This window comes from Pseudophryne corroboree, chromosome 8 (genome assembly GCF_028390025.1).
Source record: "Pseudophryne corroboree isolate aPseCor3 chromosome 8, aPseCor3.hap2, whole genome shotgun sequence".
Classification (NCBI taxonomy): domain Eukaryota; kingdom Metazoa; phylum Chordata; class Amphibia; order Anura; family Myobatrachidae; genus Pseudophryne; species Pseudophryne corroboree.
The window spans coordinates 325,605,295-325,622,502 of record NC_086451.1 but is presented as its reverse complement, the minus strand read 5'-3'; positions in this window follow the sequence as shown (position 1 = coordinate 325,622,502).

Here is a 17,208-nt window from a genome sequence, read left to right as displayed (position 1 = left end):
AAAAACAATATTCTTAAAATTTTCTCAAGGCTATCAGCCCCCCATCCGCAGCCTTTGGATGGGGGGGACAGCCTCGGGCTTCACCCCTGGCCCTTGGGTGGCTGGGGGGGGACCCCTTGATTGAAGGGGTCCCCACTCCCCCAGGGTACCCCGGCCAGGGGTGACTAGTTGGATATTTAATGCCACGGCCGCAGGGCACTGTATAAAAGTGACCCCCGGCTGTGGCATTATCTGTCCAGCTAGTGGAGCCCGATGCTGGTGTAAAAAATACGGGGGACCCCTACTCTTTTTGTCCCCCGTATTTTTTGCACCAGCACCAGGCGCAGATCCCGGTGCTGGTTTTAAAAATACGGGGGATCCCCTGTCCGTTTTTTCTCCGGATTTTTAGAACCAGGACCGGCTCGAAGAGCCCGAGGCTGGTTATGCTTTGGAAGGGGGACCACACGCAATTTTTTTGGGGGTTTTTCCCATTCCATTTAAAAAAATAAAAATAATAATAATAATCTTTTTAAAAATATATAAATAATACTTGTGCCTCCAAAAAAGACAAACCAAGTACCTAATCCCTTCTAATATAAATAGATATGCTATTACCAAAAAACGACGGTTACATTAAACCGAAACGTTAAGCTGTCAGAACAGGGTCACGTATGTTCTTGATTTTTGAAAAGTCCTAGAGTGCCGCCTATCGATTGTGATATGTTTGCTTTTTGAAGCTCAGGAGGGCACCAGGCAAGCTCTACATTTTACTACATTGGGAGTACCGAATATCTACATCTGGTATATATATATATATATATATATATATTTGCCTTGGCAGCCCGACCATGCTGGTATCCATAGTTCAGTATAAAAATAAGTAAATCTAATAAATGTATGGTGGTGAAAGAAAAGCCCAGTTTCACTGAAAAAAAGTCACTTCTGCATGTTTTGAAATGAAAAAACAAAACAAAACTGAAGAACTGTAGGCAGACACTGTCCGCCTACTTCGGTGACATCACAAGTTGGACAGAAGTTGGAAGGTTGGTTGGTCTGATGAAAAGTTGGTTAGATGTGTGGAGCACTGGTAAAAAGTTGGTGAGATGTGTGGGGCACTGTTTTAGTTGAACAGACAAGTTGGATGGTTGGAAGATTGGAGTGTTGGAGAAAAGTTGGTCTGATGTATGGCTAGCTTAAAGCAAATTGAAAGAGCAGCAGGAGTAGGAGACATAGTAGTGATGGGAGATTTTAACTATCCAGAGATAAACTGGAAAAACGATTCATGTGATACTGCTAGGGGCAATATGTTTTTAAACACACTTAATGATAACTACTTAGTCCAACTAATTGAGGAACCAACTAGGTACAATGCAATCTTAGACCTGGTATTAACAAACAATTGGGATTTGGTATCAGGTATTATAGTAGGGGAACCCATAGGAAACAGCGACCACAATATGGTCACATTCAATATCAGTTTCCATAAACAGCCCTATACTGGCTCAACTAGGACTCTAAACTTTAGCAAAGCAAATTTTGAAAAGATGAGGGTATTTTTCAGGGATATTGAATGGGAAGGTTTGTTTTTAGGAAAAAATACTACGGAGAAATGGGAGGTACTAAAATTCCTGCTAGCTAAAAATACACTCAAATTTATTCCTTTGAGTAGCAAAAAAGGAATAAAAATCATAAACCGATGTGGCTTAACAAAAAGATTAAGGAACTTATGGGCAAAAAAAGGCGAGCATTTAAAAAATACAAATCTGACGGGGAAGCAGAGTCATTTCAGCACTATAAGGAATGTAACAAAATTTGTAAAAAGGAAATAAGAGCGGCTAAAGTAGAAACTGAAAAACTAGTAGCAAAGGAAAGCAAAGCGAATCCCAAAAAATTATTTAAATACATTAATAGCAAGAGATTAAAGAAGGAGAGTATAGGCCCTTTAAAAGACAAGTTGGGAGTCTTAAGCAAAAATGATAATGACATAGCGGACACACTAAATGAGTTTTTTTCAACAGTATTCACTAGAGAGGACCCATTTCAGGGACTGACACACAATCTCAATAATGAGAATATCCCACTGATAGGTACTTATTTAAGCAAGGAAGTAGTCTGTGACCGATTAAAACATTTAAAGATTAATAAATCACCAGGGCCCGATGGTATTCACCCAAGGGTTCTAATGGAGCTTCACTCTGAACTGGCAAAACCGCTATCTTTGATCTTTAAGGATTCAGTTATATCAGGTATCGTTCCCAAAGACTGGCGTATAGCGGAAGTAGTGCCTATATTCAATAAGGGAAGTAAAGCTGAACCAGGTAATTATAGATCAGTTAGTCTTACATCTATAGTGGGGAAAGTATTGGAAGGTATTCTAAGAGATAGTATTCAGAAGTTCCTTGAAGTCAATAAGGTCATTAAAAGGAATCAACATGGGTTTATGAAGGACAGATCCTGTCAAACCAACTTACTTGGCTTTTATGAAACAGTAAGCGCAAACCTAGATCAGGGTAAAGACGTGGATGTAATCTTTTTAGACTTTGCCAAAGCGTTCGATATGTACCACATATGAGACTTATCTACAAGCTACAAGAATCAGGGCTAGGAAGCACAATATGCACTTGGGTCAAAAACTGGTTAGATAACAGGGAGCAGCGCGTTGTGGTTAATGGATCTTTTTCAACTTGGACTGAAGTGCTAAGTGGTGTGCCGCAAGGCTCAGTATTAGGACCGCTATTGTTCAATATTTTCATTAACGACCTAACAGAAGGTCTAGAGAGCATGGTGTCAATTTTTGCAGATGATACCAAATTGTGTAAGGCTATAAATACAGAGGAGGATGCCGAGTCTCTTCAGAATGACTTAGTTAAATTAGAAGCATGGGCAGCCAAATGGAGAATGCGCTTCAACACAGACAAGTGTAAGGTAATGCACTGTGGTAACAAGAACAAAAATTACACCTACCTACTAAATGGGGTAAAATTAGGGGATTCTGTACTGGAAAAGGACGTAGGTGTCCTCATAGATAGCAAGCTAAGCAGTAGTACCCAAAGTTGGACTGCAGCAAAGAAGGCTAATAAGATATTAGCATGCATAAAATGGGGTATTGATGCTAGGGACGAGAGTATTATACTCCCGTTATATAAATCACTAGTGAGGCCACACCTTGAATACTGTGTACAATTCTGGGCACCGTACTACAAAAAGGATATCCTGGAGCTTGAAAAGGTACAGAGGAGGGCGACCAAACTAATTAAGGGCATGGAGACGATGGAATACAAGGAAAGGCTTGAAAGACTAGGCATGTTTACATTGGAAAAGCGGAGACTAAGAGGGGATATGATCAACATCTACAAATATATAAGGGGATAATACACAGAGCTTGCGCGGGACCTGTTTTTGGTTAGATCAACACAGAGGACTCGTGGACACTCGCTCAGGTTAGAGGAGAGGAGATTCCGCACAATACGGCGTAAAGGCTTTTTCACGGTAAGGACAATACGTGTTTGGAATTCCCTGCCCGAGGGAGTTGTAATGGCGGAATCTGTCAACAACTTTAAGAATGGGTTAGATAAACTCCTAATGGATAAGGATATCCAGGGGTATGGTGCATAGTCATGCATTATAGTTACTATAAATAGGGATAAAATGCAACGGCTGACAGCAGCATCAGTCATACATTTTAGTCAAATCATCATGCATAGGAGACCACAAATAGGTTGAACTCGATGGACAATTGTCTTTTATCAACCTCAGATACTATGTTACTATGTTACTATGTTACATGGTCTTGCCCATCTACTAACACATTTGTTGCTACGATCAACTTGGAATTACCCCCTTAATTAGGCCCAATGACCACTGGAATACTGTAAATAATGTGTATAATTTTAACTTTGCATAAGGAAACGAAAAATCTTTCAGTTCAGTTGATTAGTATGCATGGAACATAAAACACTAGGATATGTAAAACAATCCAAAACTGTTGACATTTAAAAAAAAAATGTTTACTTAAGCAATTTGTCTTTCTTCTGAGTAATTGCTGAATTATACAGGTAAAACTCAGAAAATTAGAATATCGTGCAAAAGATCATTTATTTCAGTTATTCGACTTAAAAGGTGAAACTAATATATTATATAGACTCATTACATGCAAAGTGATATATTTCAAGCCTTTATTTGTTATAATTTTCTGAGTTTCACTTGTATTGTCAGGGCCGTAACTAGGTGTGTGCTAGTGGTGCCTTGCCGACAGCACAAATACACTGAGGGCGCACCATTTGGCAGCACACCCGTACGTCCCCTATGACACTCCCGCCGCTACCTGTCTTCCTTCTCCCACCGCTGCTGTAAGGTACTCAGAAGCACCCCTGTCCCCCCACCCGGCATCCAGCTGTATTGCCCGGCTACCAGTCACATAGGTAGCTGGCCGGGAGAGAGATGACATCTCTCCCAGCTCGCCCTCAGCCTTCCTTCAATGCCCTGCACTGTGAAGAGCACAGCGTAGGGTGGAAAGAAGACAAGATGCCTGCCGGATGGTCATAGGTAAGGAGAATACTTTCTCTCTCTCCCTCCCTCTATCTCTCCTCTCTCTCTCATCCCGCCCATTCTCTTATGTAAAAAAATGGACTCTGCCTGCCTCAAGTGTAAAAAGGGGAACTCTGCCTCATGTAAAAATGGGGACTCTGCCTGCCTAAATGTTTAAAAAGGGGGACTGCTGCATAATGTGATTAAAGGGGGACTCTGCCTGCCTAATGTGATTAAAAGGTGGACTCTACTGCCGTAATGTGTGAAAAAAGAGGACTCTGCTGCTGTAATGTGTAAAAAGGGAGACTCTACCTGCCGTACTGTGTAAAAGGGGACTCTACCTTCCGTACTGTGTAAAAGGGGACTTTATCTGTCATACTGTGTAAAAGGGGGCACCACCTGCCATACTGTGTAAAGGGGACTCAACCTGTCATACTGTGTAAAAGGGGGCCTACCTGCCATACTGTGTATAAGGGGGCCTACCTGCCGTACTATGTAAAAGGGGGCTCTCCCTGCCATACTGTGTAAAAGGGGACTCTATCTGTCTTACTGTGTAAAAGGGGCTCTACCTGTCTTACTGTTTAAAAGGGGGACTAACTGCAATACTGTGTAAAAGGGGGCCTACCTGCCATACTGTTCAAAAAGGGGCCTACCTGCCATACTGTGCAAAAGGGGGCCTACTTGCCATACTGTTGAAAAATGGGATCTACCTGCCGTACTGTGTAAAAGGGGGCTCTACCTGCCGTAATATGTAAAAAGGAGCTCTGCCTGCCGTAATGTGTAAAAGGGAGCTCTGTAACCATGCCCCTTCCCCATGAAGCCACACCCCTATATTTATGGTGCACCTATGGTGCGCACTGGCCCTATTTTCTATATGCGGGGGCGCCAATGCTGTTTCTTGCACAAAGTACTAAAATGTCTAGTTACGGCACTGTGTATGGTAATGTTATCCCCTGTGAGGTTTTCTTAATTTGCTTCTTTAGTATGTTACTTTATACATATTCTATTATGGCAAACAAAAATGTTAAAATCCATCCACTCGCTACTCGTGAAAAACAGCTTAGCCGTGTTTTGCATGTTGTGCCAAATTGAGCAAAATAGCAAAGATGTAAGTGGACGCATCTGTACTTTATGTATTCTGTTTCTTTGAAAATATAAAGGATTTTAACTGTTGGTAATGAGAAAAAGCATGCACGTAATGGTCTGGATGTAATGGCTTGCAAGAAGGCCTGATCTCCGAGACTGGGCCAAACTCGTACATTTTTTTAAAGCAGCAAACATTTACAAGGCAAAGCCAACCAGACTTTTTGCCTTGTAAAAGATTGCTGCTTTAAAAAAATATACAAGTTAGGCTGGAGTCTCTGAGCTCTGGCTGTCTCGCACTCTTACATCCGGCCCATATGTTTCTTCAAGTGTGGCATGAAATATTGGCATTCGGAATGTCAAGTCTTTGAAAATTGAATGTTTACAAATGTCAACATGGACAGTACTTTATTTAAAAATGTGCCACGCTGACGTGTACAATGTCAACATTATCATAATGTCTGAAAGTTGTCATGTTGACATACAATACTGTAGCATTTTCACAGTGTTAGTGCCACAGCCAAAATTGCATGGGGCCCCCCGTTCTCCCAATTTGAAACCATAGACAGGAGACCCACAGTTTGGCGATCTCATCACCATCATTACACCAGTCCATGCAAGTTGGCACCAGGGTTAGTACTACCTGGGGAGTGGGGCCAACAAAAAAACAACTGTGCGGGCCCCCCTCCTGGGTTCAACCAGTACTTTTGACAGTAGCAATAGGGCTAATAGGTGGATTGCGGGAACTTTAAGCACTCTAGAGATTGAGGACTTTATCCTTCTGATGAAATCAGGACACATGATAAACATGTCAAGGAATTTAGTATTGTTTGTTTTAACCCTGATTGGATTCATACCAACAGTGTTCCACATGAAGCACAATGTCAATATGGATGTTACAGTATTTCATAGTGTGACATGATGACTGAACAGTGAGCTGTCGGTTGCTATCTACAAGGGCCCATTGGCAGACATGGCTCCCCTCAGTTCAGGATCCAGTAACCAGCAACTTTTTAAGGAGAAATTTTAGAAGCAGTTAATCAGGGCCATATTACAGAGAGGGCAACAAATGTGGCTGACCCGCAGCCCCCAAACACTGTCCCCTAGACTCTCCACTGCTGCTCACATAATACTCTAATACAGCATTTAGCTGTCTCCGGTTTATTAATCTTCATGCCTCTGTTATGGTATAACTAGAAATCAGTTAGCTCCCCTAAGCCAAAAAAGTTCCTGGCGTGCCCCCCCCCCCCCCTCCCTTAATTGCAATTACAAAAGTTAAGAATTTGCTATTTAGTGCTCCATAAAAGGTGGCGTGGCCTCACTACATGGGGTGTGGCATTGCAGGAAAGGACTACCTTATACCCCAGTTTTGCAATCCTGATTCATGCCCCTTAAATTATTTGTAATTTGTCCTCCTTATAGTAATACCCCTTAGACATTATATCCCATACCACAATGCCCATTACACAGTATACCACACACTGTTATGCCCAACACATTGTACCACACACACCGTAATGGCCCTTACACATTATGCCACACACTGCAATGCCCATTACACATTATACCACACACTGTCATGCTCATTACACAATATGCCACACACCACAATGTCTGACACATGCCACACACCGTAATACCCATGATATATTATTTACACCACAATGCCCCTGACACAATATACCACACACTGTAATACCCATGATACATTATGCCACACACACTCAATGCCTGTGATACATTATGCCACACACTGCAATGTCTGTGATACATTATGCCACACACTGCAATGCCCATTACACATTAAGGCTTCTAAATCATTTTAAATTACCTGCTCATTGCCAGGGGTTTCATGCTCTGGATTCCATGCTAGTTGCCTGGGGTTTTAAAAATCTGTTCCTTTCTCGTTGATAGGGTTGTGTAATGCTTGTTGCCAGGAGTTTTCATGCTCTGGGTGTCATGCTCATTGCCAGGGGTGTGTAATGCTCATTGCCAAGGATGTGTAATGCTCAGGGGTCATTGGGGCAGATTTATTAACCTGGAGAAGGCATAAGGAAGTGATAAACCAGTGATATGTGCAAGGTGATAAAGGCACCTGCCAGTCAGAGCCTAACTGCTAATTTACATCTTAGGGCTGATTGGTTGGTGCCTTTATCACCTTGCACATATCACTGGTTTATCACTTCCTTATGCCTTCTCCAGGTTACTACATCTGCCCCATTGTGCCATAAGCACTATGTGCTCCTTGCACTTCCAGGATCCCTGTTAGACAGACACTAGAGGTCAAGTATGACCTTTAGCATCTGTCTCCTCCAAGGTGGTGGCCATTTTGGATGGACTTTTAGCAGATTGATATGTGAACGGCTAGTCCACATGGGAAACTGCAGTGTAAACAGTGGCAGTGCCCTCACAGTGGCTGCGGGAGCTGTAGTTATGCCACTGGGTCTTAGCTATTTCCTAAAAACAGTCGATGTGGAGCTTCACTCCACATGAGCAGCAGAGGTCTGACAGGCAGGTTTCCTGCTGTCCATCACTGTCACAAAAAATAAACCTGAGGTACAGTAGAAGCATATGTCACTATCCACATATCTATCTATCTATCTATCTATCTATCTATCTATCTATCTATCTATCTATCTATCTATCTACATATATATATATATACATATACATATATATATATATATATATACCTACATATATATATACCTACATATATATATATATATATATATATATATATATATATTAGAGATGTGCGTGGGCACTTTTCGTGTTTTGTGTTTTGGTTTTGGATCTGGATTCCCGCTCTTGTTTTAAATCTGGATTGGTTTTGCCAAAACCACCCTTTTGGGTTTTGGATCTAGATGATTTTTGGATTTTTTTTTTTAGATTCTACGGTATTATTAACCTCAGTAACATTAATTTCCACTCATTTCTGAACACCTCACAATATTGTTTTTATTTTTAAGCCAAAAGGTTGCACCGAGGTAGCTGTATGACTAAGCTAAGCGACCCAAGTGGGCGGCACAAACACCTGGCCCATCTAGGAGGGGCACTGCAGTGGCAGACAGGATGGCAATTTTAAAAACTAGACCCCAAAGAGCACATAATACAAAGAAGAGAAAGAGGTGCAAGATGGAATTTTCCTTGGGCCCTCCCACCCACCCTTTTGTTGTATAAACAGGACATGCACACTTTAACAAACCAATCATTTCAGCGACAGGGTCTGCCACATGACAGTGGCTGAAATGATTGGTTTGTCTGGGTCCCTACCAAAAAAGAAGCAATTAATCTCTCCTTGAACAAACTGGCTCTACAGTGGCAAGAGGCCGTCCTCATCTTCAGATCCCACCGCCCCCCCTTCAGTGTTTACATCCTCACAGATAATATTCAAACAAACAACACAACATCATTTAGGTTTCAGTGGACTGTTTACGCTATTACCAGGGGCGGATTGGAATGGAAAAAACAGCCTGGGAAAATGATGAAGGCAGCCCTAATGGGGGCGGGTTCTGCTGAGGGTGTGTGGTCTGTCAAAGGGGGCAGGATCCCTCCTTATAGAGCTTGATTCTGACTTGGACGCAATTGCAGCCTTCCTTGCATGTTTTGCTGCAGTTACATCTGTGACTTTATACTAATGCCGCTACAATCCCATTGCCTGGTGTACAGCCGTGTGTCCTAAAGTGTAAGGACTAAGACTCCCAGTGTCTACAGATGCTGCAATTATGCTTTGTGCATTTTTAGACGCTACCATTGATTGCATAATTGACACTTTCACCAGCCCTATGCTAAGTGCAGTTCATCCGAGTATGGCCTCCAATGTGAGTAATTCGGCATTTCGGTACACAACCACTATCAGTAGCACATGCTTACTATGCTACCTCTGCATCTGGTTAGCCACAACCTGTAACCACCTAGGGAAGCTCAACACATTTCTAATACACTTCTTGGTGCATGTGTGTGAATCCGTACTGTAAATATGTACGAACAGCATCAGGACGCATGCACGACGCAACACAGAACACACAAACTAAAACACATTGGCCGCACAGAAAAAGTGGCTCCCACAGAGAACAATAGGCTGCGGGTATGGGGGGTTAGAGTTAGGCATCCCCAGGGAGGGTTAGAGTTAGGCTGCTGGGGTGGGAGGGTTAGTCCGCAGGGTAGGGGTAATTAGGCTGTGGGGGAGGGAGGGTTAGGTTTAGGCTGCAGGGAGAGGGGTTAGGGTTAGGCACCACTAGGGAGGGTTAGGGTCAGGCTGTGGGAAAGGTGGGTAAGTGTGAGGGGTTAGCTTAGGTTTTGGGAGACTGTCGGGATTTTCACCTCTAGAATGCCACTGTCAGCATATTGGGATATCCTATGTATTCCGTTTTCACCATAGAGTTAGCAACACAAATGAAAGGACCAGAGGCAGGAACAACAAAGTTATAGAAATTGCAGCAATCATCACCATCACTGGGTACATGAAGAGATGCAGAGTTACATAAGACAAACACACAGTACCACAGTACCTTATTATTAACATTTTGAGCTGCAATCACATCCAGCTCACCCACATAAATCACCCAAACAGGCAGCCTTCATGGAGCTGAAGCTGAGCTCCTGCTTCTCTGTCAGTGCACAGATGATAATAGTGGGCAGGCTGAGGCAGGCACCGGCCACACTTCCTTCCCTGCGGTCCATCCCTCCTTTCATAAAGCCAGTGCAGCCAGACATTGAGCCTGCGCTGGCTGTTTTGCTGTGGGGCGGGCGCTGCAGCCCGAATCAGGACACAATAGAAGCGGTGGGACTGGGGACACCTGGCCTGTGAGCGGAGAGAGAGGGGGTGGTGCACTGCTGTGCTGCGCTGCGCGGCACATCGGCTTTCCATTGAACTTCCATTGAGTGACTGATTGGAGCTGAGCTGAGCTCCGATCACTGCAGCCGGCCCAGTATGTGAAGGAGACTGGCCATCGAGGGGACAACTGGACTGGCCTAGGGGGTCTGGTCCGGTGTCCCGGCAGACCAATCCGCTCAAGGCTATTAACCAAAGTTTCTGAACTTGACAATGACATGATGAATGTGCTGCAGGTGATGTATAAGGGAGGATGTTCCAAGGTGGTTAACGTCCTTTCCCCTACTTATTATGGATTGACAAAGGCAACAGATGGCTTGATACCTGTTGTCCGGAATTGTGGAAAAATAATTCCACACCGAAGAGGTGGCTTTTTTGGTATTTTGCCCAGGCATGACAGAAAATAGACTTATTCATCCCACGGACAACAACTGTCTTCCCCGGTGCCTGACTTAAACAAACCACATCACCATCAGAATCCTCCTCGTCAACTTCCTCCTCAGTGCCAGCAACCCCGATATCCTCTTCCTGGTTTACTTCAACAATTACATCTTCAGTTTGAATATCAGAAACTGGATTGTGGGTGCTCCTTCCAGCACTTGCAGAGGGCATGAGAATGGTGGAAGGAGCCAACTCTTCCCATCCAGTATTGGGAAGGTCAGGCATCGCAACCACTGACACACTTGGACTCTCCTTGGGGATTTGTGATACACAGTTCTTTGATGTGCTTTTGCCAGCTTAACTCTTCATTTTTCTAGCGGGAGGATGAGGGCTTCCATCATCATGTGAAGCTGAACCACTAGTCATGAACATAGGCCAGGGCCTTATCTGTTCCTAGCCGCTATTGTCAAGTATATGTTTCTCCTTAGACGATTTAAATTAATTTTTTTTGGGTAATTTTACTGAATTTTGGATTTTACATGCCCTCTACTATGACATTGGGCATCGACCTTGGCAGACGACATTGATGGCATTTCATTATCTATGCCATGACTAGCGGCAGCGGCTTCAGCAATAAAAGGAAGCTGCAGCACTAGGAAGAAGCTGCTTTCCCTATTTTATCCTCCAAATTTTTGTTATCCATTATTTTTCTGGAGTTATATAACACAATATGCGGCACAGAAGAGCATACCCCTACACCACACAGGGCAAACCCTGTAAAAATTATTTTGATAATAATCTTTTTATTTGGAGTTATTATTATAATATTCAGCAGAAGAGAGCATACCCCTACACCACACAAAGCAAAGCCTGTAAAAATAATTTGGATAATTACCCTTTTATTTGTAATTATTATAATAATATGCAGCACAGGAAAGCATACCTTGGATGTCCTCCTCCCATATCATTATTTATTTGTTTTAGCTTTATTGCCCACCAGTGGGTGTTGGGCAATGGGTGGGGTTGTAATCAGTGAACCTATACCTTACACATGTTAATGTTAGTTCATATTAGAGTATACTTGGCTGATTAAGCCTGGCTGATTATTCCAGGGTGTAGGACTCTAAGGGAGGAGGCTCAAAGGGAGCAGATATATAATTTTAATATCAAAGCCTGGACTTAGCCTGGACTTAAACTGGACGAAAAACTGAAAGAAAACCACAAACAACAACAGATGAACTACTTAACAATATCAACTGCATATGCAAATTTATCACCCTCCAACTTTCACTCTGTGAACACTATGCAACCCACTTGCTGGAAATAACATTAGTAAGATCTGGTTTCCAACCATAATCAGGATTACAAAGATCTTCTTTGGAAAATTGTGAGTTCATCTTCTCATCTAAAAACACTTGAAAAATCTAACAGAATTATCATTGCTTCTTAACCCTCTCACAACCCTTTCATTTCTTACAGCCCAAATACTTTTCTGCACCCACTTTATCTACGCTTTTGACTCATTCCATACTAAATCTACACCCATTGAGACTACACTGCTTTTCTCAACTGCATTTCTGCAATTCTTCTGCTCTGATTCCCTTACAGTCTCCACTCCTACTTCCACTTTCCCTCAACCTATTTACCTACTCAACACTATGTCAAGGCTTTCTTATACTCCCCACATCACTCAGTGTCTACCTAATAATGTATCTTTATCCTTCCCCCCTAGTCTCCTACACCTACTCCTCTGTCTCCCTTCCATCCCTCTGTTTCCTTCTCCCTCCTTTCCTGTTACCCCACCTTCATTTACCTCAGCCTCATGGTCCTGTTACCCCACAACTCAGCCCTGCTCCCTCTCTCCCTTCCCTGTCACCTGCCCATATCCCCATCCACATCACACTGACCTCTCTCCCTGCCCAACTCCTGCAGTTTCCCCTCCTAACTCAGGCACCCGTACCATCACTACTCTCTCACCATCCCTGCCCTCAAAGTTAATCTCACCTCATCGCTACAGCAACCCTGATAATCTCATTCACATCTCTCCCACACACTCATACCCCCTATCCTGTGCCCTCTGGAATGCCAGATCTGTTTGTAACAAACTGGTCCCCACTCATGACCTTTTCATTTCCAAATCCCTACACCTACTAGCCATTACTGAAACTTGGATTACGCCCTCTGACACTACTTCTCCTGCTGCTCTCTCTGCTGGGGGCCTCACATTCACACACACACCCCGACCTGGGGGTCGCCATGGAGGTGGTGTTGGGGTCCTTTTACCTTCTAGTTACTCCTACCAACTCATCCCACCAGAACCATCCCTTATATTCTCAACATTTGAGGTCCATGCCATACGCCTCTTCCAACCAGTACATCTTAGAGTAGCTGTCATTTACCGCCCCCCTGGCACTGCTTCCAAATTCATCGACAACTTTGCTTTATGGCTTCCTCACTTCCTCTCTTCTGACATTCCCTCCATTATCCTAGGCGATTACAACATCCCTATTGACATCCCCACACAATCCCCTGCCTCTAAACTCCTTAACCTCACCTCTTCACTTGGTCTCTCCCAGTGGACCTCCTCACCCTCCCATGTGAATGGGAGCTCACTGGATCTGGTCTTCACTCACCGCTGTGATATTTCTGATTTTTCCAACTCCCCATTTCCCCTCTCTGACCACCACCTGCTCTCCTTTAACCTATCTCTCTCGACTTGCCCATCTCTACCTCCTAAGGCTACCATCACTAAGCGTAACATTGAAGCTATTGACACTACATTCCTTTCCTCCCTGTTTGACTCACTTCTCTCTCCTATTCTCTCTCTCTCATGCCCTGAACAAGCCACTTCCACATACAATGCATCCCTTACTTCTGCTCTTGACTCTGTTGCTCCACCAACCACTATTCACCCTCGCAAATTAACACCTCAACCCTGGCACACCAAATGCACCAGATATCTGCAAAAATGCTCACGTACTGCTGAGCGACACTGGAGGAAATCACGCTCTAAGGCAGACTTCCTCCATTTCAAACTTATACTCTCATCCTTCAGTGCTGCCCTTTCTCTTGCTAAACAGTCATACTTCAAGAACCTCATCTCCTTCCAGTCTTCCAACCCCCGGCGACTCTTTGCCACTGTCAACTCACTCCTCTGCCCACCTCCACCTCGTCTCCCTTCCTCACTCTCTGCTCTTGACTTTGCCAATTACTTCACATCCAAAATTGACTCCATACGTCAGGATATCACATCACACCAGTCCATCAGTAACCAGCTTTCTCCTATCCCTTACCAACCCTCCCCATCCCTCGCACCTACTCTGTCATCTTTCTCCCATGCATCTGGAGAGGAAGTCATGGCCCTCATTCATTCCTGTCCCCTCACCACCTCCCCACTTGACCCTATCCCCTCTCGCCTCCTCCGCTACCTCTCTCCTTCTGCTTGTTCCCATCTTTCCCACCTTCTCAATCTTTCCCTCTCATCAGGCTCTGTCCCCTCTGCCTTCAAGCATGCACTCATCTCTCCTATTCTTAAAAAACCTACACTTGATCCAAACACTCTCTCCAACTACCGACCCATCTCTCTCCTCCCTTTTGCCTCCAAACTCCTTGAGCGTATTGTCTACAACCGTCTTACTTCCTTTCTTTCCTCACATTTACTGCTTGACCCATTCCAGTCTGGCTTCCGTCCTCTCCACTCCACTGAAACTGCCCTTACTAAAGTATGCAATGACCTCCATGCAGCTAAATCTAAGGGACACTACTCTATACTTATTCTACTTGATCTCTCTGCTGCTTTTGACACTGTGGACCATCCTCTCCTACTGCAAATTCTTCACTCCATTGGTCTACGTGACACTGCCCTCTCTTGGCTGTCCTCCTACCTATCTGACCGTTCTTTCTCTGTCTCCTCTCATGACTCCACCTCCCCCTCACTTCCACTAACTGTAGGGGTACCCCAAGGTTCTGTCCTTGGTCCTCTTCTCTTCTCTCTCTATACGTCCTCACTAGGTAAGCTCATCAGTTCTTTTGGTTTCCAATATCATCTCTACGCTGATGACACCCAAATCTATCTTTCCTCTCCAGACCTCTCCCCTGCTCTCCTCACTCGTATCTCCAACTGTCTATCTGCTACCTCTTCCTGGATGTCCCAGCGCTTTCTTAAACTTAACATGTCTAAGACTGAGCTGATCATCTTCCCTCCCTCCCGCATAACCTCACCTCCTACAATCTCATTATCTATTGATGGCACTACTATCTCCTCTAGCCCCCAAGTGCGCTGCCTTGGAGTAATCCTTGACTCCTCCCTCTCCTTCAAACCACACATTCAGCACCTCTCACAAACCTGCCATTTTCATCTAAAAAATATTTCCAGGATCAGACCTTTTCTGACCCAGGATGCTACTAAGACTCTTATCCACTCACTGGTCATTTCCAGACTGGACTACTGTAATCTGCTCCTGACTGGCATTCCTGACAAATACCTCTCTCCACTGCAATCTATCCTCAATGCTGCTGCCCGGCTCATCTTCCTCACCAAACGCACTACGTCCACCTCTCCTCTCTTACTAGACCTTCACTGGCTCCCCTTCCCTTTCAGAATCCATTTCAAGCTTCTCACACTCGCTTACAAAGCTCTCACCCACTCCTCTCCCATCTACATCTCTGACCTTATCTCCCTTTACACTCCCACCCGTCCTCTTCGCTCTGCTAATGCACGCCGACTCTCCTGCCTACGGATTACTTCCTCCCACTCCTACCTCCAAGATTTTTCACGTGCTGCACCACTTCTTTGGAATTCCCTACCTCTCCCCCTCAGACTCTCCACCTCTCTACAAAACTTCAAACGGGCTCTCAAGACCCACTTCTTCACCAAACCCAGCCAAATCTCATCCTAACCCTCTGTTCTACGCTCTCTATGTACCCCAACTGTGTCACCCCTTTCTGTCTACCCCTCCCCTTTTAGAATGTAAGCTCTCACGAGCAGGGCCCTCTTCCCTCATGTGCTTATCCTTTCTTACTTTAATAATCTTCAACTGCACCAATTCCATCAGTCTTCTGCCACCTGATACTTATTCCAGTGTCATCTGCTGATGTAACTAATGTTTATTTACCCTGTACTTGTCCTATACTGTCATCAACTGTAAGTTGCTGTTTTCCTGTTTGATTATTTGTTTATGTACTCTGTAATTGGGCGCTGCGGAACCCTTGTGGCGCCATATAAATAAAGGATAATAATAATAATACCCCTAAACCACACACACACGGCAAAGCCTGTCAAAATTATTGGATAATAACCCTTTTATTCGGAGTTATTATAATAATATGAAGCACAGGAGAGTGTACCCCTACACCACACACACACACAGCAAAGCGTGTGAAAAATATTTGGATAATAAACCTTTTATTTGGAGTTATTATAATAATATGCAGCACAGGAAAACATACCTCTACACCATACAGGGCAAAGACTGTAAAAATTATTTGGATAATAACCCTTTTATTTGGAGTTATTATAATAATATGCAGCACAGGTGAGCGTACCCCTACACCACGCAGGGCAAATCTGTAAAAATTATTTGGATAATAACCCTTTTATTTGGAGTTTTTATAATAATATGCAGCACAGGAGAGCATACCCCTACACCACACAGGGCAAAACCTGTAAACATTATTTGGATTAAATATTAATAACCCCTTTATTTGGAGTAAATAATATACAGCACAGGACAGCACCACTCCACTTATTCGGCAGTACCGCTGGACTTATACGGCAGTACCGCTTGACTTATATGGCAGTACTGCTGGACTTATACCGCACTTGACTTATACAGCAGCACCAATGGACTGGCCTTATACAGCAGCACCACTGGACTGGATTTATGCAGCAGCACCACTGGACTGGAGTTATGTGGCAGCACCACTGGACTGGACTTTTACAGCAGCACCACTGGACTTATGGCAGCACAGGACACCACCACTGGACTGATGCAGCACAAGACAACACCACTGGAATGGACTTATACAGCAGCACTGGACTTATGGCAGCACAGATTACCACTACTAGAGTGACTGGACTGATGCTGCACAAGACACCACCACTGTACTAATGCAGCACAAGACAGCACCACTGGACTGGACTTATACAGCAGCACTGGACTTATGGCAGTAAAGAACACGACCACTGTGACTGGACTGATGCAGCACAAGACACCACCACTGGACTGATGCAGCACAAGACAGGACCACTGGAATGATACAAAAGAGCAGGTCACCACCCCAAGCATGGCGCCACTTTCCCACACAAACACTGAGGAGACACGTCCTCTCTCTACACTTTCCAGCACTGAAGTGAAGATGGTGGGGTGGGAGGCACAAAATATTCAAAGTCTGGATCTTGC